General features: G+C 41.4%; 1 protein-coding gene across 4 annotated transcripts in view; it reads left to right on the top strand.

The window, feature by feature from the left end:
- The first annotated feature begins 9,127 nt into the window (after positions 1 to 9,127).
- LOC128694983 (galactosylgalactosylxylosylprotein 3-beta-glucuronosyltransferase S) overlaps positions 9,128 to 21,791 on the top strand; it is a 109,067-nt gene continuing 96,403 nt past the window's right edge. For 3 of the 4 annotated variants that reach the window (XM_053785358.2, XM_070091386.1, XM_053785356.2), the window contains exon 1: positions 9,128 to 9,403. The gene's annotated coding sequence lies outside the window, so the exon portion shown is untranslated. Of the gene's footprint in view, positions 9,404 to 9,457; positions 9,569 to 21,791 lie in introns of those variants that run through there. The other variant, XM_053785359.2, reaches the window with a different exon arrangement.

Here is a 21,791-nt window from a genome sequence, read left to right as displayed (position 1 = left end):
AGAGATAGGTACGGCTGTAAGGGCGCACTCCACATTATCTGTAATTATACGTACTACCAGCCTACGTGAGTATTTCTTTACCTAATCCACGTGTCGAACTCCCACATAATAACATTGCTCGACTTTATTGGGTTATCCTAGGTCACTTTGCTCGACTTTATTGGTTATCCTAGGTCACATTGCTCGACTTTATTGGTTATACTAGGTCACATTGCTCGACTTTATTGGTTATCCTAGGTCACATTGCTCGACTTTATTGGTTATCTTAGGTCACATTGCTCGACTTTATTGGGTTATCCTAGGTCACATTGCTCGACTTTATTGGGTTATCATAGGTCACATTGCTCGACTTTATTGGTTATCCTAGGTTACATTGCTCGACTTTATTGGTTATCCTAGGTCACATTGCTTGACTTCATTGGGTTATCCTAGGTCACATTGCTCGACTTTATTGGTTATCCTAGGTCACATTGCTCGACTTTATTGGTTATCCTAGGTCACATTGCTCGACTTTATTGGTTATCCTAGGTCACATTGCTCGACTTATTGGTTATCCTAGGTCACATTGCTTGACTTCATTGGGTTATCCTAGGTCACATTGCTCGACTTTGTTGGTTATCCTAGGTCACATTGCTCGACTTTATTGGGTTATCCTAGGTCACATTGCTTGACTTTATTGGGTTATCCTAGGTCACATTGCTCGACTTTATTGGTTATCCTAGGTCACATTGCTCGACTTTATTGGTTATCCTAGGTCACATTGCTCGACTTTATTGGTTATCCTAGGTCACATTGCTCGACTTTATTGGTTATCCTAGGTCACATTGCTCGACTTTATTGGTTATCCTAGGTCACATTGCTCGACTTTATTGGTTATCCTAGGTCACATTGCTCGACTTTATTGGTTATCCTAGGTCACATTGCTCGACTTTATTGGTTATCCTAGGTCACATTGCTCGACTTTATTGGTTATCCTAGGTCACATTGCTCGACTTTATTGGTTATCCTAGGTCACATTGCTTGACTTTATTGGGTTATCCTAGGTCACATTGCTCGACTTTATTGGGTTATCCTAGGTCACATTGCTCGACTTTATTGGTTATCCTAGGTCACATTGCTTGACTTCATTGGGTTATCCTAGGTCACATTGCTCGACTTTATTGGTTATCCTAGGTCACATTGCTCGACTTTATAGGGTTATCCTAGGTCACATTGCTCGACTTTATTGGTTATCCTAGGTCACATTGCTCGACTTTATTGGTTATCCTAGGTCACATTGCTCGACTTTATTGGGTTATCCTAGGTCACATTGCTTGACTTTATTGGGTTATCCTAGGTCACATTGCTCGACTTTATTGGTTATCCTAGGTCACATTGTTCGACTTTATTGGTTATCCTAGGTCACATTGCTCGACTTTATTGGGTTATCCTAGGTCACATTGCTCGACTTTATTGGTTATCCTAGGTCACATTGCTCAAATTTATTGGGTTATCCTAGGTCACATTGCTCGACTTTATTGGTTATCGTAGGTCACATTGCTCGACTTTATTGGTTATCCTAGGTCACATTGCTCGACTTTATTGGGTTATGCTAGGTCACATTGCTCGACTTTATTGGGTTATCCTAGGTCACATTGCTCGACTTTATTGGGTTATCCTAGGTCACATTGCTCGAGTATTGGTTATCCTAGGTCACATTGCTCGACTTTATTGGTTATCCTAGGTAACATTGCTCGACTTTATTGGGTTATCCTAGGTCACATTGCTCGACTTTATTGGTTATACTAGGTCACATTGCTCGACTTTATTGGTTATCCTAGGTCACATTGCTCGACTTTATTGGTTATCCTAGGTCACATTGCTCGACTTTATTGGTTATCCTAGGTCACATTGCTCGACTTTATTGGGTTATCCTAGGTCACATTGCTCGACTTTATTGGTTATCCTAGGTCACATTGCTCGACTTTATTGGTTATCCTAGGTCACATTGCTCGACTTTATTGGGTTATCCTAGGTCACATTGCTCGACTTTATTGGTTATCCTAGGTCACATTGTTCGACTTCATTGGTTATCCTAGGTCACATTGCTCGACTTTATTGGGTTATCCTAGGTCACATTGCTCGACTTTATTGGGTTATCCTAGGTCACATTACTCGACTTTATTGGTTATCCTAGGTCACATTGCTTGACTTCATTGTGTTATCCTAGGTCACATTGCTCGACTTTATTGGTTATCCTAGGTCACATTGCTCGACTTTATTGGGTTATCCTAGGTCACATTGCTCGACTTTATTGGGTTATCCTAGGTCACATTGCTCGACTTTATTGGTTATCCTAGGTCACATTGCTCGACTTTATTGGGTTATCCTAGGTCACATTGCTTGACTTTATTGGGTTATCCTAGGTCACATTGCTCGACTTTATTGGTTATCCTAGGTCACATTGTTCGACTTTATTGGTTATCCTAGGTCACATTGCTCGACTTTATTGGGTTATCCTAGGTCACATTGCTCGACTTTATTGGTTATCCTAGGTCACATTGCTCGAATTTATTGGGTTATCCTAGGTCACATTGCTCGACTTTATTGGTTATCCTAGGTCACATTGCTCGACTTTATTGTTTATCCTAGGTCACATTGCTCGACTTTATTGGGTTATGCTAGGTCACATTGCTCGACTTTATTGGGTTATCCTAGGTCACATTGCTCGACTTTATTGGGTTATCCTAGGTCACATTGCTCGACTATTGGTTATCCTAGGTCACATTGCTCGACTTTATTGGTTATCCTAGGTCACATTGCTCGACTTTATTGGGTTATCCTAGGTCACATTGCTCGACTTTATTGGTTATACTAGGTCACATTGCTCGACTTTATTGGTTATCCTAGGTCACATTGCTCGACTTTATTGGTTATCCTAGGTCACATTGCTCGACTTTATTGGTTATCCTAGGTCACATTGCTCGACTTTATTGGTTATCCTAGGTCACATTGCTCGACTTTATTGGTTATCCTAGGTCACATTGCTCGACTTTATTTATTATCCTAGGTCACATTGCTCGACTTTATTGGGTTATCCTAGGTCACATTGCTCGACTTTATTGGTTATCCTAGGTCACATTGCTCGACTTCATTGGTTATCCTAGGTCACATTGCTTGACTTTATTGGGTTATCCTAGGTCACATTGCTCGACTTTATTGGGTTATCCTAGGTCACATTACTCGACTTTATTGGTTATCCTAGGTCACATTGCTTGACTTCATTGTGTTATCCTAGGTCACATTGCTCGACTTTATTGGTTATCCTAGGTCACATTGCTCGACTTTATTGGTTATCCTAGGTCACATTGCTCGAATTTATTGGGTTATCCTAGGTCACATTGCTCGACTTTATTGGTTATCCTAGGTCACATTGCTCGACTTTATTGGTTATCCTAGGTCACATTGCTCGACTTTATTGGGTTATGCTAGGTCACATTGCTCGACTTTATTGGGTTATCCTAGGTCACATTGCTCGACTTTATTGGGTTATCCTAGGTCACATTGCTCGACTATTGGTTATCCTAGGTCACATTGCTCGACTTTATTGGTTATCCTAGGTCACATTGCTCGACTTTATTGGGTTATCCTAGGTCACATTGCTTGACTTTATTGGTTATACTAGGTCACATTGCTCGACTTTATTGGTTATCCTAGGTCACATTGCTCGACTTTATTGGTTATCCTAGGTCACATTGCTCGACTTTATTGGTTATCCTAGGTCACATTGCTCGACTTTATTGGTTATCCTAGGTCACATTGCTCGACTTTATTGGTTATCCTAGGTCACATTGCTCGACTTTATTGGTTATCCTAGGTCACATTGCTCGACTTTATTGGGTTATCCTAGGTCACATTGCTCGACTTTATTGGTTATCCTAGGTCACATTGCTCGACTTCATTGGTTATCCTAGGTCACATTGCTCGACTTTATTGGGTTATCCTAGGTCACATTGCTCGACTTTATTGGGTTATCCTAGGTCACATTACTCGACTTTATTGGTTATCCTAGGTCACATTGCTTGACTTCATTGTGTTATCCTAGGTCACATTGCTCGACTTTATTGGTTATCCTAGGTCACATTGCTCGACTTTATTGGGTTATCCTAGGTCACATTGCTCGACTTTATTGGGTTATCCTAGGTCACATTGCTCGACTTTATTGGGTTATCCTTGGTCACATTGCTCGACTTTATTGGGTTATCCTAGGTCACATTGCTCGACTTTATTGGGTTATCCTAGGTCACATTGCTCGACTTTATTGGTTATCCTAGGTCACATTGTTCGACTTTATTGGTTATCCTAGGTCACATTGCTCGACTTTATTGGGTTATCCTAGGTCACATTGCTCGACTTTATTGGTTATCCTAGGTCACATTGCTCGACTTTATTGGGTTATCCTAGGTCACATTACTCGACTTTATTGGTTATCCTAGGTCACATCGCTCGACTTTATTGGGTTATCCTAGGTCACATTGCTCGACTTTATTGGTTATCCTAGGTCACATTGCTTGACTTTATGGGTTATCCTAGGTCACATTGCTTTGCTTTATTGGGTTATCCTAGGTCACATTGCTCGACTTTATTGGTTATCCTAGGCCACATTGCTTGGCATTATGGGTTATCCTAGGTCACATTGCTTTGCTTTATTGCATTATCCTAGGTCACATTGCTTGGCTTTATGGGTTATCCTAGGTCACATTGCTTGGCTTTATGGGTTATCCTAGGTCACATTGCTTGGCTTTATGGGTTATCCTAGGTCACATTGCTTGGCTTAATGGGTTATCCTAGGTCACATTGCTTGGCTTTATGGGTTATCCTAGGTCATATTGCTTGACTTTATGGGTTATCCTAGGTCACATTGCTTGACAGGATGGATAATGAGAACCTTCAAAACTAGGGAGGCCAAACCCATGATGACACTCTTCAGGTCACTTGTTCTATCTAGGCTGGAATATTGCTGCACACTAACAGCACCTTTCAAGGCAGGTGAAATTGCTGACCTAGAAAATGTACAGAGAACCTTCATGGCGCGCATAACGGAGATAAAACACCTCAATTACTGGGAACGCTTGAAGTTCCTGAACCTGTACTCCCTATAATGCAGGCGGGAGAGATACATGATTATATACACTTGGAAAATCCTAGAGGGATTAGTGCCAAACTTGCACATGAAAATCACTCACTACGAAAGCAAAATACTCGGCAGACGGTGCAACATCCCCCAATGAAAAGCAGGGGTGTCACTACCACGATAAGGGACAACACAATAAGTGTGAGGGGCCCAAGACTGTTCAACTGCCTCACAGCATACATAAGGGGGATTACCAATAGACCCTGCCTGTCTTCAAGCAGGCACTGGACAGGTACCTAAAGTCGGTACCTGGCAAGCCAGGCTGTGGGTCGTACGTTGGACTGCGTGCGGCTAGCAATAACAGCCTGGTTGGTCAGGCTCTGGTCCACCATGAGGCCTGGTCACAGGCCGGGCCGCGGGGGCGTTGACCCCCGAAACTCTTTCCAGGTATACCCAACCTAAAATAACGTAATGTAATTTTAACCTTACTCCACCAGGAATTACATCAAGTTTTATAACCTGCATGAACTGTATCACTGTAGGCAACAAGAGCATTTCACCCCTCCGTGGAAGATGTGTTCATTTAATATCACATACCTGCAAGTCCCTCCCAAGAAGTTCATTGCTAGTAATCCCTTCCTTAAATCTCTTGTTAGAGCAACTGCTCAAGAAGAAATTTCTCACCTAGCTGGTAGTAATAAGTTATCACAAGTTATATACACTGATGTATCTAAACAGGAGTCTTCTGGCAGGGCTGCATCTGCTCTTGTTGCCACCTCCCTAGTTAAGAACCATAATAAATTTGTTGAGTTAGGCATAAGAATTAACAACTGGGCGTCTACACTGCAAACTGAATTGTTTGCAATCCTAATGGCGCTAAAGCTAACCTATGACTGTATGACACTGAGCTTGACTCTATCATCATTACTGATTCTATGTCATCATTGAAGGCTCTTGACTCATATAATGACTCCAACAACATGCTCATTGGAGAAGCCAGGTATAGATACTCAAAAATTAGGGACAAAGGAATTAATGTACAATTGCTATGGATCCCATCACACATTGGATTACTCCTTCATGATAAAGTTGATATGTTAGCCAAGAAGAGTACCCAGAAGGAGAATGTAGAATATAACTTTGGTATAACTGTGTCTAGCATTAGGAATAATATTAGGAGAGAAGTAAATAATGAAAATGATTGTTATATGAATGCAGTTAGAAGCCTGAGCAGATCTGTAACCCACGTAGATAAGTATATTTATGGAGCAACTTGCAATGTGAACAGACTGACTGATGTTGTAGTGGGCAGACTTAGGCTTGGTTACAAGTACTTCTGGCAGTTTGGGAGACACACAGATAATGATCAAACTAAATGTAAATTATGTGATCAGGCATATGGTCACTCTTGAACACTATGTGCTTAATTATCCACTTATTGAGGAATACAGAGATAGACAATATAATAACCTATGTGACATGTCAAGATATCTTATTAATGAAAATAAGATACCAGATATACTAAGCAAATTTCCTAAATTTGCTTGTAACAGGTAAGTGAACTATAGATATGTAGATATAAATCCATATGTATTCCTGTTAACCCTTTGGGGCCTAGTTTCTAGGCCTTTTGTGTATCCATATGCTCTCGCGCTACCGTCCACAGGATGGATATGGGGTGCACAATGAACTAGCCACTTCGGTGGCAAAATCTAATCCACCAGGAATAGATACGGGATTGGTGCACCTTTGTTAACATTGGATTCGCCTTTGTTAACGTTTGCTGTGACTAGCTAGAAGCCTCAATACTAACTGTTGTTTTGCCCTGACATGTTGCATATCATAAAATAAATTTTTATTTTTGTTAATATCTCCCAGAATAATTCCACAAGAAATAATATGAGCCTGGGTATAGACAGTATTCTTAGTATTTAATTAAAAAAGAAATACGTTATTTCTGAAAAGTACCAGATGTCCGTATTAGTCATTAATTGGGGTTTCTTACGTTAAATCTACAATTTATTTTGTTGTGAACGTAAGTTTATTAAGGTACGGGTTCACAAGTACGATTATCATACAATACAATACAAGTTTTATTTCTTCGTAAGTTTACATTGAGATTCTGTTGGCCTAGAAAAATCCTAGAGGGACTAGTACCGAACTTGCACACGAAAATCACTCACTACGAAAGCAAAAGACTTGGCAGACGATGCAACATCCCCCCAATGAAAAGCAGGGGTGTCACAGCACGTTAAGAGACCATACAATAAGTGTCAGGGGCCCGAGACTGTTCAACTGCCTCCCAACATACATAAGGAGGATTACCAACAGACCCCTGGCAGTCTTCAAGCTGGCACTGGACAAGCACCTAAAGTCGGTTCCTGACCAGCCGGGCTGTGGCTCGTACGTTGGTTTGCGTGCAGCCAGCAGCAACAGCCTGGTTGATCAGGCTCTGATCCACCAGGAGGCCTGGTCACAGACCGGGCCGCGGGGGCGGTGACCCCCGGAACTCTCTCCAGGTAAACAATAATAAGTTGCAGTACAAAGAGCCACTATCATGCCACGGCATTATGACCAGTCTAAATTAATGGTTTATTGACTACTTAATACATGAGAAAATTGATCATAGTTAAAGTTGTATATCTGTTTTTATTTGAAGCAGACAGTAAGTTAACTCAAGTTGCAATTGGGACAATTTGAAGGTATTTTGTAGGTTGTGTATATCAGTAGTAAATATTTAAGTTATATTATTGGAATACAATATTGAGCTTTGGTGAAAGCAGTTTACAGTATGAGAATGATATATTATGGTGTAAGGCAGAATAGTTTGTGCAGGTATTTATACTACATTGTAGTAGTATTAAGTTATGTATGAACTTTGGGTATTTAAATTTTGAAGTGTTAAGATTTAGGTAATTGGGAAATCTTAATTTAAGTACTGAGTATTTAATATTTAGTTTAGGGTGAGAAGATGGATTTTGAGAAGAGACTTAAATTGTTGTTCAGATCAGACCGGGTTACTTTAATATTTATTACTAATGAGTTCCAAATTTTGGGAGGGTTTAGCGCTTAGTTTGGATTATAATAATGATACTAATTATACATAGTAACATACGTGTAAATTACATAGGATAGCCCACAAGAAAAAGTCAGACACAATGACTTACATTATTATTATTATTAAAGATTCACCGGTATTCTCCCGGCCCAGGCCTTTTCCAAGTGGTGGCCCGGCCTTGGCTCCCTCTTTAGGGAGTGTCTGAGACCTAAGTCTCCCATGGGAGGAGGCACAAGTACCTCCTCATCTTTGGGACAAACTGTCCCCAGGCCTAGCCACAAGCTAGGCCTCTCTGGTCTGCCATCCCCGCCCCAAGGGGGGCTAATGGGAATGACAGTCTTATGAGCTAAAGGCTCGGGCTCAGGCACCTACCCTACCCTAGAAGGGTTAGGCATGGTGTCGATCAATGACTTACATCAATTATATCCTAAAGATACTGTATTATTATTATTATTATAATCAAGGGGAAGCGTTAAACCCGGAGGATTATACAGCGCCTGGGGGGGGGGATGTGGAAGGCATTCAGGCTTAATTCGGGGAACTGGAGCACAGATCCAATTTCCTAAATCAAGAGCCCCTCACCAACATCAAGGAACCTTCCTTGAGGGGAAAAGATACTGTAAAAAAAAAAAAAAATTCAAAGCCTAATTAAAAATATATAAATTCTTTATGATTTTCTGTCCCCTCAAGGAAGGTTCCTTGATGTTGGTGAGGGGCTCTTGATTTAGGGAATTAGATCTGTGCTCCAATTCCCCGAATTAAGCCTGAATGACTTCCACATCCCCCCCCCCCCAGGCGCTGTATAATCCTCCGGGTTTAGCGCTTCCCCTTGATTATAATAATAATATGATTTTCTGTATGCTCACAAGCTGACTAAAAAAAAAGTGTATTACGAACACAGAGCTGAAATAAAGACTTAGTTAACCTTGTAAAACATATATACAGGATGTGAGTGCGCGTGTGTGAGATAATGGTAGTGGATCCCTGTGAGCAGTACAGTATTGTGATCAAGCTGGTGGAAGCACATACTGCCACTATAACTGCCCGTCTTGCTGAGTTACTCTCCCTAACTACACTTGAGTTACACTCTTGCCGAGTTTAAGGGGCATGACTAACATATTCCTCAAGATATGATGTCCTTCAAGATCTCAGAGAGAGCTGCAGGATCTGGTCCCGGAATGGTAGCTAAATTAAGGCCAGGCACTGCTGTTGCTTAGATTGATCATACCATTGTAAGTGTTGCACTTTAATAAGTATGCAATACAATCCGTGTGAGTGTTGTGTGTATGAGCGTGTCAGTGATGGTGTATGCAGTATGGACTAGTCAGTCTTAAGACCCCAGTGGAAATGACATTTTTGGGTGGGTTATCCTCGGTAATCTCCACATACACTGCTAGGTATGATAATTTATGCAACTATACTTATGTGTACCTGAATAAACTTACAGTAATGATATATACTGAGATGTGTTGAACGGTTGCAGTTGACTGGTGCAATGCTTCATGCTTATTTACAGTGTCTTGTATATATGTGACAGGATATATATATATACCCTAACGGGTGTATTTCCCTCTACATATATATATATTACTGTATAGCCTTAACAATACAAATTTTTATTTCTTTGAATGTGAGGTTTACATTTTATAAAATATTGTTAAGCATAAAGAAAGCCACTAACATACATAAGCATTTCAGGCAGGCTAATGCTAATGACCATCGTGTAGTACATAGGCTTGAAAACCCCATATTAACCAGCCAACCATGTAAATAGGTCCTAAAGTACAAAAAAGTAAATTTTATTTATAATTTAAAATTTCCAAACTTTGCTTATTGTCATTGTGCCAGCACATAGGTAACTTGTGAAATAAAGATTATTTTTATTATTTTTAATATGACAACTTAACCCAGGTTTTCTCTAGACTGTGCTGTTGCTAACCTAGACTACTAACCTAGGCTATTCTTAGTCTAGGCTACCCCTAACTTAGTATGTCACTCCACCTTAGTTTGTGACTTGTTTATTTGTGTTGTGATCATCTAGGAGTTCCTGCATCCTCTATTATCTGCAGTGATGGTTATTAAGTCTGTGTTTTGGGCAAATTTTTCTCTACATGACAACAGCTTTTCAGTTATGTGGACTTAGATGGTTCCAGTAGGGCTACAGGTGGCATTTTTCATGTAAAGTCTTTGTTGACTTAGAAACCTTAAAAGTGGTAATTAAGTGTGACATAGTCAGTTGTTCTAGAGATTACTAGTCATGGTTCCTATGTTCCTCAGAGCTTTGTGTGAGCAAAGGTGGTTTAAGTTTTTGTTCAATGTTGGAGAGTTATGACACCGCTGCATATGCTTTTGTTCACAGATTTGGAGAATCTGTCATCTGTGTTTTCACTTGATTCAGAACCAGAGACTCTTAAGCATATATGAATTTGAATATCAAAATGGTATACAATACCAACAGGTTGGTACGTAAGACACATGGGCAACAGTTAGGCAACTTAATTCCAAAACGTTTCGCCTACACAGTAGGCTTCTTCAGTCGAGTACAGAGAGTAGCCTACTGTGTAGGCAAAACGTGTCTTACCTACCATATATGAATTTATAATTTTTGTTTATTTATCACAAAGTGGTTGAATTAATTTTTGTATTCCTATTAAGTATACCTGTGACTGGTTTTGAGGGTTTTGAGGATTCTACCCTTGTACCCTGGCTTCAGGTCAGACTTTTTTTGTTGCCTGCCTGGTCAACCTGGCTGTTTGGTTAGTTTGTTGAAGGCCCCACATATCCATCACTGCCTTGTTGATCAGGAATTTGCAGAAAATAGCAATCCAGTTTTCTTCGAAAAATTTCTGCCATCATTCTGGCTTTATTTCTGATTTTGTCTGGTAACAGGTTGGACGACTTCTGGGTCCTCTGGGTGTCCTCTAATTGTACTCATGGCACCCTTGCCTTTCATTTGGTTTATTCTGTACTTCTTATATTTCTCACTCAAAAAAAAAAAATAATAAAAAGGCACAATAGTTTGATTTCAGTTTCGTAAAAGTCTTGATTTTGTGTTATTAATAAAACAGTTGGTAGCAGCCTCAGCTTGCATACTGAGGAACTGGGGTTTGAAGTGCAAAAAAAGGCATTGTACATAAGACACTTATGTACAGTTCAGGAACTGTACATGCCTTTTTCTACATCTTATTGGTATCACCATACCATTTTTCTGGGGGTTTGATCCCTGGCATACATAAGGGGGATTACCAATAGACCCCTGGCTGTCTTCAAGAAGGCACTGGACAGGCACCTAAAGTCAATACCTGACCATCCAGGCTATGGTTCGTATGTCAGTTTACGTGTGGCCAGCAGTAACAGCCTAGTTGATCAGATCCTGATCCACCACGAGGCCTGGTCTCAGACTGAGCCGCAGGGGCGTTGACCCCCCCCATACCAGGTATACTCCAGGTATGATGGGGAAATGTTAGCCATGTTTCCTTATACAGTGGACCCCCGACTTACGAACTTAATTCGTTCCAGAAGGCTGTTTGAGTGCCGTTACTGAACGAATTTGCTCCCATAAGGAATAATGTAAATTAGATTAGTCTGTTTCAGACCCCCAAGAATACACTTACAAAAGCACTTACAAAAATACACTTACATAATTGTTTGAGTTGGGAGCTGTTCGTAAGTTGGGGGTCCACTGTATCTGCTGTCTCTATTTCCCTTGCAATAAGTAGATATGTGGGCGTTAGCAGACTGTCATGGGTCGCATCCTGGGGGACAGGATTAAAGGACCCCAATGGCAATAAGACACAGTCCTTGATGATAACTTGACTTCATTAGGTTTTCCTGGGTTAACCCTCCAGGTTAATAATCCAAACACATTGACTGTTCATTTAGATGGTCTGAAAATAAACAGCCAGCTCTAGCATTGTCTTTACATATATTCACTACACAAGTAATAATGGATACTGCTGTCTGTTCACAAATTGGTTGCACAATTAGCCATTTTGCCAAGTGTATACTGTATACTACTGCTATAATTTCAAAAAACAATATACTCAGATCACAACATAATTGAGGTTCAGACATGTATGCGAGGAGCCCCAGACCGACAAAATGAGACTAGTCACGAGGGAGCATTCACCAAATTCAACTTCAATAACAAAAACATAAAGTGGGACCAAGTAAACCAAGTCCTAACCGATATAAGCTGGGAAGATATACTAAGCAACACAGACCCAAACTTATGCCTAGAACAGATTAACTCGGTGGCACTCGATGTATGCACAAGGCTTATTCCTCTAAGAAAAAGGAGGAGTAGATGTAAAATAGAAAGAGACAGGCGCTCCCTTTACAGGCGACGGAAAAGAATAACAGAGCGGCTAAAAGAGGTCAATATATCTGAAATGCGCAGGGAGACACTGGTCAGAGAAATAGCAAGCATCGAACTTAAGCTAAAAGAATCCTTTAGGAGTCAGGAATCGCGGGAAGAACTAAAAGCTATAAATGAAATCGAAAGAAACCCAAAGTATTTCTTCTCCTATGCCAAATCAAAATCGAGAACAACGCCCAGTATTGGGCCCCTACTTAAACAAGATGGGTCCTACACAGATGACAGCAAGGAAATGAGTGAGCTACTCAAGTCCCAATATGACTCAGTTTTTAGCAAGCCACTAACCAGACTGAGAGTCGAAGATCAAAATGAATTTTTTATGAGAGAGCCACAAAATTTGATTAACACAAGCCTATCCGATGTTATCCTGACGCCAAATGACTTCGAACAGGCGATAAATGACATGCTCATGCACTCTGCCCCAGGGCCAGACTCATGGAACTCTGTGTTCATCAAGAACTGCAAGAAGCCCCTATCATGAGCCTTTTCCATCCTATGGAGAGGGAGCATGGACACGGGGGTCGTCCCTCAGTTACTAAAAATAACAGACATAGCCCCACTCCACAAAGGGGGCAGTAAAGCAACAGCAAAGAACTACAGACCAATAGCACTAACATCCCATATCATGAAAATCTTTGAAAGGGTCCTAAGAAGCAAGATCACCACCCATCTAGAAACCCATCAGTTACACAACCCAGGGCAACATGGGTTTAGAACAGGTCGCTCCTGTCTGTCTCAACTACTGGATCACTACGACAAGGTCCTAAATGCACTAGAAGACAAAAAGAATGCAGATGTAATATATACAGACTTTGCAAAAGCCTTCGACAAGTGTGACCATGGCGTAATAGCGCACAAAATGCGCGCTAAAGGAATAACAGGAAAAGTCGGTCGATGGATCTATAATTTCCTCACTAACAGAACACAGAGAGTAGTCGTCAACAGAGTAAAGTCCGAGGCAGCTACGGTGAAAAGCTCTGTTCCACAAGGCACAGTACTAGCTCCCATCTTGTTCCTCATCCTCATATCCGACATAGACAAGGATGTCAGCCACAGCACCGTGTCTTCCTTTGCAGATGACACCCGAATCTGCATGACAGTGTCTTCCATTGCAGACACTGCAAGGCTCCAGGCGGACATCAACCAAATCTTTCAGTGGGCTGCAGAAAACAATATGAAGTTCAACGATGAGAAATTTCAATTACTCAGATATGGTAAACATGAGGAAATTAAATCTTCATCAGAGTACAAAACAAATTCTGGCCACAAAATAGAGCGAAACACCAACGTCAAAGACCTGGGAGTGATTATGTCGGAGGATCTCACCTTCAAGGACCATAACACTGTATCAATCGCATCTGCTAGAAAAATGACAGGATGGATAATGAGAACCTTCAAAACTAGGGAGGCCAAGCCCATGACGACACTCTTCAGGTCACTTGTTCTATCTAGGCTGGAATATTGCTGCACTCTAACAGCACCTTTCAAGGCAGGTGAAATTGCCGACCTAGAAAATGTACAGAGAACTTTCACGGCGCGCATAACGGAGATAAAACACCTCAATTACTGGGAGCGCTTGAGGTTTCTAAACCTGTATTCCCTGGAACGCAGGAGGGAGAGATACATGATTATATACACCTGGAAAATCCTAAAGGGACTAGTACCGAACTTGCACACGAAAATCACTCACTACGAAAGCAAAAGACTTGGCAGACGATGCACCATCCCCCCAATGAAAAGCAGGGGTGTCACTAGCACGTTAAGAGACCATACAATAAGTGTCAGGGGCCCGAGACTGTTCAACTGCCTCCCAGCACACATAAGGGGGATTACCAACAGACCCCTGGCAGTCTTCAAGCTGACACTGGACAAGCACCTAAAGTCAGTTCCTGATCAGCCGGGCTGTGGCTCGTACGTTGGTTTGCGTGCAGCCAGCAGCAACAGCCTGGTTGATCAGGCGCTGATCCACCAGGAGGCCTGGTCACAGACTGGGCCGCGGGGGCGTTGACCCCCGAAACTCTCTCCAGGTAAACTCCAGTACTATATTTCCTGTTTGAAATGGCATAAGCCCCAAGAGGTGTATGTATCTCAGTAATATTGATAATAATAATCATTATTTCTACATGTACAAGGTATACAGACTTAGCTGACATCAGTGACATGTACTACTATATAGAAAGCCACTTGTTAAGCAGAGCATTTAGGGCAAATTAGGTAAATTTTGTCCCCAGGATGCGACCCACACCGGTCGCCTAACACCCAGGTACCTATTTTTACAGATAGGTGAACATGGACAGCAGGTCTGTGTCCACCTATCAGTTCACCTGTCACCTATCCTAATGTATCCACCAGTACCAGGGACTGAACCACGGACCTCAGTGTTGAGGTGAATGTGCTAGCAATCGAGCAAACCAAGAGTTTAAAAGTTACTCACTGTTTTAACCCTTTGACTGTCGCGGTCGTATATGTACGTCATGGGAGATACCGTGTTTGACGTATCTATACGCATAAATTCTAGCGGCTTCAAATCGAGCGGGAGAGGGCTGGTAGGCCTACACGAGAGAGAATGGGTCTCAGTGGTCGGTGTGCACCCTGTGAAAAAAATCTGGGACTCAGCGGTGCATTGTGGGAACGCCATCTTGGTAGTCCATTTTCACCATGCCTCGCGGTAAGAAGTTCCTCACTCCTCGGCGGATTGGAGGTCTTTTGTTCCCAAGTGATAGCTCAAACAGTGATGATAGTGTCAGTGAAAGTGAATTCCCTGGTTTTGAAGCGGGTGTGACCGAGAAAATTACCCAGGATAACATAATTAGTGATGAAAACCCAGATGACCCACAACCATCCACCTCTGGTGCTAGGCCGGCTCGTTCATATTCACCTGTACCAGGACAAAAGAGGAAACTATTTGCCCGTGTACAAGACTCAGATGTGAGCAGTGCAAGTGATAGTGATAGTGATTTCAAGGTTATTGAAAGCACTTCTAGTTGTGACAGTGAGGGTGAATATTCCCCAGTGAAACGGCAGTATGTACGACGTCGCATGCGGTCTGGTAGTGTGCCATATGCTCTTCCAAGAGGAAGGAGTACATCTCGGAGCACATCCCGTGGCCCTACACCACGTCCTGATAGTGAAGATGACGATATTGTTACGATGGGTATAAATGATGTGAGTGAGGCAGCAGGCGGTGGTGGTGATAGTGACGGTGCCATGAGTCATGTGACACCAGCAGCGGGCCACGCTAGTGCCCGCGCTGCTGACTCTGCACAACTACAACCTGCTTCGGCCGACCCCACACTCTCACAACCACAACCTGCACAACCACAACGACATTACAATATCCAGAACGCACCAGCTGACCGCATCTGGGATTGGCATCAAGATGACGAGTTTGTTCCCAATCCCCATGACTTTGATGGAGTACAAAGTGGAATACGGCCATCATGTACACTTGGGAACAATCCCACTGAACTGGAATGCTTTCAGTTGTTCTTCGATGAACCCCTGATGGACATTATTGTCAGGGAAAGCAATACATACTATGAGTACACCATGGCAAACACTATGCTTTCACCAAGATCACGCCTACACCAGTGGAAGGACACAACTGTGGCAGAGATGTATCTGTTCTTTGCCACAATAATGCTTATGCCACATGTGTATAAGCATAGTGTCAGCACATACTGGGCGACAGACCGCCTGATTTCAACCCCTGCTTTCAGTGACATTATACCAGTGAATAGATTTGTGTTACTGTTACGTATGTTACACTTTTCAGACAAAACCAGGCCTGACAGAAGCGACAGGTTATATAAGATCAGACGTGTGTTTATGTACCTGAAACAAAAGTGCTGTATGTATTTTTATCCCTTCAGGAAGCTTGTTATTGACGAGTCTTTGATTTTGTTCAAAGGAAGACTCTCATTCAAGCAGTATATACCAAGCAAGAGGAAACGCTTTGGTATAAAGTTATTTGTTCTGTGTGATTGCAAAACTGGTCTGGTTTTGGATATAATTGTGTACACTGGCGGTAAAACAATGGAAGATACCAGGAAGTTACTGGGTATCTCTGGTGATGTGGTTAGAACAATGATGGAGCCATATCTTGGTAAGGGGCATATTTTATATACTGACAACTGGTACACAAGCCCTATACTCAGTGATTTCTTGCGAGTGAACATGACAGATGTGTGTGGCACAGTGCGTAGAAGTCGTAAACATATGCCTAGGTTCGAAGCTGGCAGTCGTAGAGGTGAAGTGCAGGTGTTTGCTGCCAATGACATCATGGCATTTCGGTGGCATGACAAACGTGATGTCACACTGCTGACATCAGTTCACCGACACGAAATGGTAGAGACTGGCAAGCAGAATAGAGACCAATGAACCTATTGTAAAACCTGCAGCTGTGATGGATTACAACCTCAATATGCGCTTAGTGGACAAATGTGACATGCAGATTGGGTTTGCTGACTGTGTTCGCAAGTTATAAGTGGTACATAAAACTGTTTTTTCATCTTCTTGACATTTCCATGCTGAATGCTTATAATATGTATAAGTTGAAGACCAAGAACAAACCCAAATATGGTGAATTTTGTTTGTCAGTCATCAGACAAATAATATTCAAGTACCAAGAAACAACACCTGCAATAGACCAGCGCCCACGAAATTATCAACACATGTCCTCTCGTCTGAGGCCTGGTGATCACTACCCCATACCACTGCCTGCTACTACTGCCAAGAAAAATGCTCAGAAGAGGTGTTTTGTCTGTGGACATACCACAAAACGCCAACAAAAACGCAGAGACACTCGTTTTATGTGTGAGGAGTGTAAGACACCATTGTGCTTATACCCATGTTTCAAAGAATTCCACAAGCTGCAGCACTTCTAATAAAGTGTCCAGTGATTGTACATATGTATATATATTATAAAGCAATCGTAATAAACATTTGTTTACATTGTTTGTTTGTGTAAACAAGTTTTAGCAACATTATAATGATACGAGTGTTTTTGCTATAATTGTGTTACATTCAACGAGTGTATATTTGAACATTGCACAATAATTTGGTCTCACAGGCCACAAAAGTTATGTGAAAAAATAAAATAGTGAAAAAAACAAGAAACCATCGAATACAAGTAAATAAAAGTTTACCGGGTGAGCGGCAGTCGCCGCTGTTGCCGCCAGCAGATCAATTTCAGCAAACTTCAGGACTCTATATCTTGGTAAGTACTGATGGGAAAAATTTTTTTTTGGGACTAAAACAATCAGAAAAATAATCTTAACATTTTCATAAGAAAAAATAATTTTTTTTTTTTTCGAATATTTTGCGACACCAGAAGCAACTTCAGGATTTGGCCCTTCGACAGTCAAAGGGTTAAGGATTAAAATATCCTTGACCAGTGGTGTTCATGTAAGTCATAATGACCCCTCATATAGTGGATAGGCTTTAAACCTGATAAACCAACCTGAACAATACAGAATTTTATTTGAATGCAGAGCTGCTCTTGATAATAATGAAACCTATTCAACCTGTTCTCTCTTCCTCTCAAGATGCCTTTTTCTTTTTTTTATGTAACGTTAGACTTGGAACTTCATCAGGCAACAAGTATTATACAGGACATACAACAGCTGGTTAAATAATGGTGAATTCCAAGCCTGTTCAGAGAGCTTTGTAAATGTCCACTGCAGTTTTTGACATGTATACGTACTGTATAAGCAACCTTCTCATATCATGGAATTTAGAACGCTCTTTCTATTACCTGGAGTTTACCTGGAGAGAGTTCCAGGGGTCAACGCCCCTGCGGCCCGGTTTGTGACCAGGCCTCCTGGTAGATCAGAGCCTGATCAACCAGGCTGTTACTGCTGGCTGCACGCAATCCAATGTACGAGCCACAGCCCGGTTGGTCAGGTACCGACTTTAGGTGCTTGTCCAGTGCCTGCTTGAAGACAGCTAGAGGTCTATTCAATTCAAATTCAAAGTTTATTCTCTATAAAGATTACAATGTTGAATTTACAGAATTTGGTTGTTGTGTGGTTTACATGTAGTTAAATAATGATTACAGAGTGTACCACTAGAACACCTAGCATGGCTAGGCATTTCGGGCAGACTTAGTTTAATTCTTTATTTTAAAATACAGTGGACCCCCGGTTAACGATATTTTTTCACTCCAGAAGTATGTTCAGGTGCCAGTACTGACCGAATTTGTTCCCATAAGAAATATTGTGAAGTAGATTAGTCCATTTCAGACCCCCAAACATACACGTACAAACGCACTTACATAAATACACTTACATAATTGGTCACATTCGGAGGTAATCGTTATGCGGGGGTCCACTGTATTACAAATTATGAGGTAAGTTGGTATTATGGCTAAGTGACTAAATACTAGTTTGTGAGTTTAGCAATGTGAATGCTTTTGTTTTGGCACAGTACATAGTTTCAGTATTGGAGTATCATAGGATTCATTATTTTAAGATTGAGATTAATATTTCTGTTTATGGTCAAATGGGTGAGTGAGTGTAAGTGTGAACCACCAGGTGGTATTTGTGTAGTTAGTTGATGGGGTTTATCAGGGAGATAAGATGTTTTCTAATGGTAGTTTTGAAGGTGATGAATGTGTCTGCAGTTCTAGAGTTCTCAGGTAGGGTGTTCCAGATTTTAGGGCCTTTGACATGCATTGAATTTTTGTAAAGGTTTAGTCGGACATGGGGAATGTCGTAGAGATGTTTGTGTCTGGTGTTATGCCTGTGGGTTCTGTCACAACTATCAAGAAAGCGTTTTAGGTTAAGGTTGATATTGGAGTTTAAGGTCCTGTAGATGTAGATTGCACAGTAGTAAGTGTGGATGTACTGAACAGGGAGTAAGTTTAGATCTATGAAGAGTGGGGGGGTGTGTTGCCAGGGATGGGATTTAGTGATTATTCTTACTGCAGCTTTTTGTTGGGTTATAATTGGCTTTAGGTGTGTTGCTGCAGTTGATCCCCAAGCACAAATAGCATAGGTGAGGTATGGATAAATAAGTGAGTGGTATAGTGTGAGAAGGGCATTTTGCGGCACGTAGTATCGTATCTTGGAGAGGATCCCAACTGTTTTGGATACTTTTTTGGTTATGTGTTGCGTATGGGTGCTGAAATTCAGGTTGTTGTCAAGGTATAGGCCTAGGAATTTGCCCTCATTATGTCTGGTAATTAGAGTGTTGTCGATCTTAATGTTAATTTGTGCATCTCCTGCTCTGCTACCAAACATAATATAGTAGGTTTTGTCAGTGTTAAGCATAAGTTTATTGGCTGTCATCCAAGTCGATATTTTGATCAGCTCCTCGTTAACAATGGTGTTGAGGGTGGCAAGATTAGGGTGAGAGATGACATAAGTCGTGTCATCAGCAAAGAGAATGGGTTTCAGGTGTTGGGATACGTTTGGAAGATCATTGATGTATATGAGGAAGAGCAGGGGACCAAGGACACTTCCCTGCGGAACTCCAGTATCAAGTGGCCGTGTTGTTGATGCTGTGTCTTTAATGGTAACATACTGATACCTATTAGTAAGGTAAGATTTGAAATAAGCAAGCGCATAGCCTCTTATACCGTAATGGTCAAGTTTGTGGAGTAGGATGTCGTGGTCTACTGTGTCAAAAGCTTTTCTTAGGTCAATAAAAATTCCTAGTGGATATTCCTTATTTTCCAATGCTGTGTAAAGCAGATCTAGCATTTTTATGATTGCATCATTAGTGCTTTTATTTTTCCTAAATCCAAATTGGCAGGGGTTGAGTATGTTTTGTGCTGTTATAAATGAATATAGTCTCCTGTGCACGAGTTTCTCGAAGATTTTGGATAGCAATGGTAAGTTTGATATTGGCCTATAGTTGTTTAAGTCTGTAGGGTCACCACCTTTATGTATTGGTGTAACCCTTGCCATCTTCAGTAATCCCCCTTATGTATGCTGGGAGGCAGGTGAACAGTCTCGTGCCCCTGACACTTATTGTATTGTCTCTTAACGTGCTTTTCATTGAGGAGATGTTGCATCGTCTGCTGAGTCTTTTGCTTTCGTTGTGAGTGATTTTCGTGTGCAAGTTCGGTACTAGTCCCTCTAGGATTTTCCAGGTGTATATAATCATGCATCTCTCCCGCCTGCGTTCCAGGGAGTACAGGTTCAGGAGCTTCAAGCGTTCCCAGTAATTGAGGTGTTTTATCTCCGTTATGCGTGCCGTGAAGGTTCTCTGTACATTTTCTAGGTCTGCAATTTCACCTGCCTTGAAAGGTGCTGTTAGTATGCAGCAATATTCCAGCCTAGATAGAACAAGCGACCTGAAGAGTGTCATCATGGGCTTGGCCTCCCTAGTTTTGAAGGTTCTCATTATCCATCCTGTCATTTTTCTAGCAGATGCGATTAATACAATGTTATGGTCCTTGAAGGTGAGATCCTCCGACATGATCACTCCCAGGTCTTTGACATTGGTTTTTCGCTCTATTTTGTGGCCAGAATTTGTTTTGTGCTCTGAAGTTTTAATTTCCTCTTGTTTACCATATCAGTAATTGAAATTTCTCATCATTGAACTTCATATTGTTTTCTGCAGCCCACTGAAAGATTTGGTTGATGTCCGCCTGGAGCCTTGCAGTGTCTGCAATGGAAGCCACTGTCATGCAGATTTGGGTGTCATCTGCAAAGGAAGACACTGTGCTGTGGCTGACATCCTTGTCTGTGTCAGATATGAGGATGAGAAACAAGATGGGAGCAAGTACTGTGCCTTGTGGAACAGAGCTTTTTACCGTAGCCGCCTCAGACTTTACTCTGTTGACTACTACTCTTTGTGTTCTGTTTGTGAGGAAATTATAGATCCATCGACCAACTTTTCCTGTTAATCCTTTAGCACACATTTTGTGCGCTATTACGCCATGGTCACACTTGTCGAAGGCTTTTGCAAAGTCTGTATATATTACATCTGCATTCTTTTTGTCTTCTAGTGCATCTAGGACCTTGTCGTACAGGCACTATATTAGTTTGTGAATAATTTTTTAGTAATATATGACGTAGTTACAAGATGAAATACAGTATTTCATTTTGCAGTGGAGAAACCCATTTCCTCTTCATATTTCTATGAGAGCATTGGCTTTAATGACCTACCAAAATATGACAGAAAAGAATATGGCATTCGTGTAAGTGAAAAAAATTAATACTTCTACTGGTTGTTGAAAAATTCTTTGTAGTCAGCATTATACAGTGGAACCTCGGTACTCGAACAGCTCCCTA

The sequence above is a fragment of the Cherax quadricarinatus genome, chromosome 35 (genome assembly GCF_038502225.1).
Source record: "Cherax quadricarinatus isolate ZL_2023a chromosome 35, ASM3850222v1, whole genome shotgun sequence".
NCBI classification, from domain to species: Eukaryota; Metazoa; Arthropoda; class Malacostraca; order Decapoda; family Parastacidae; genus Cherax; species Cherax quadricarinatus.
This window is presented reverse-complemented; position numbering and strand designations above follow the sequence as displayed.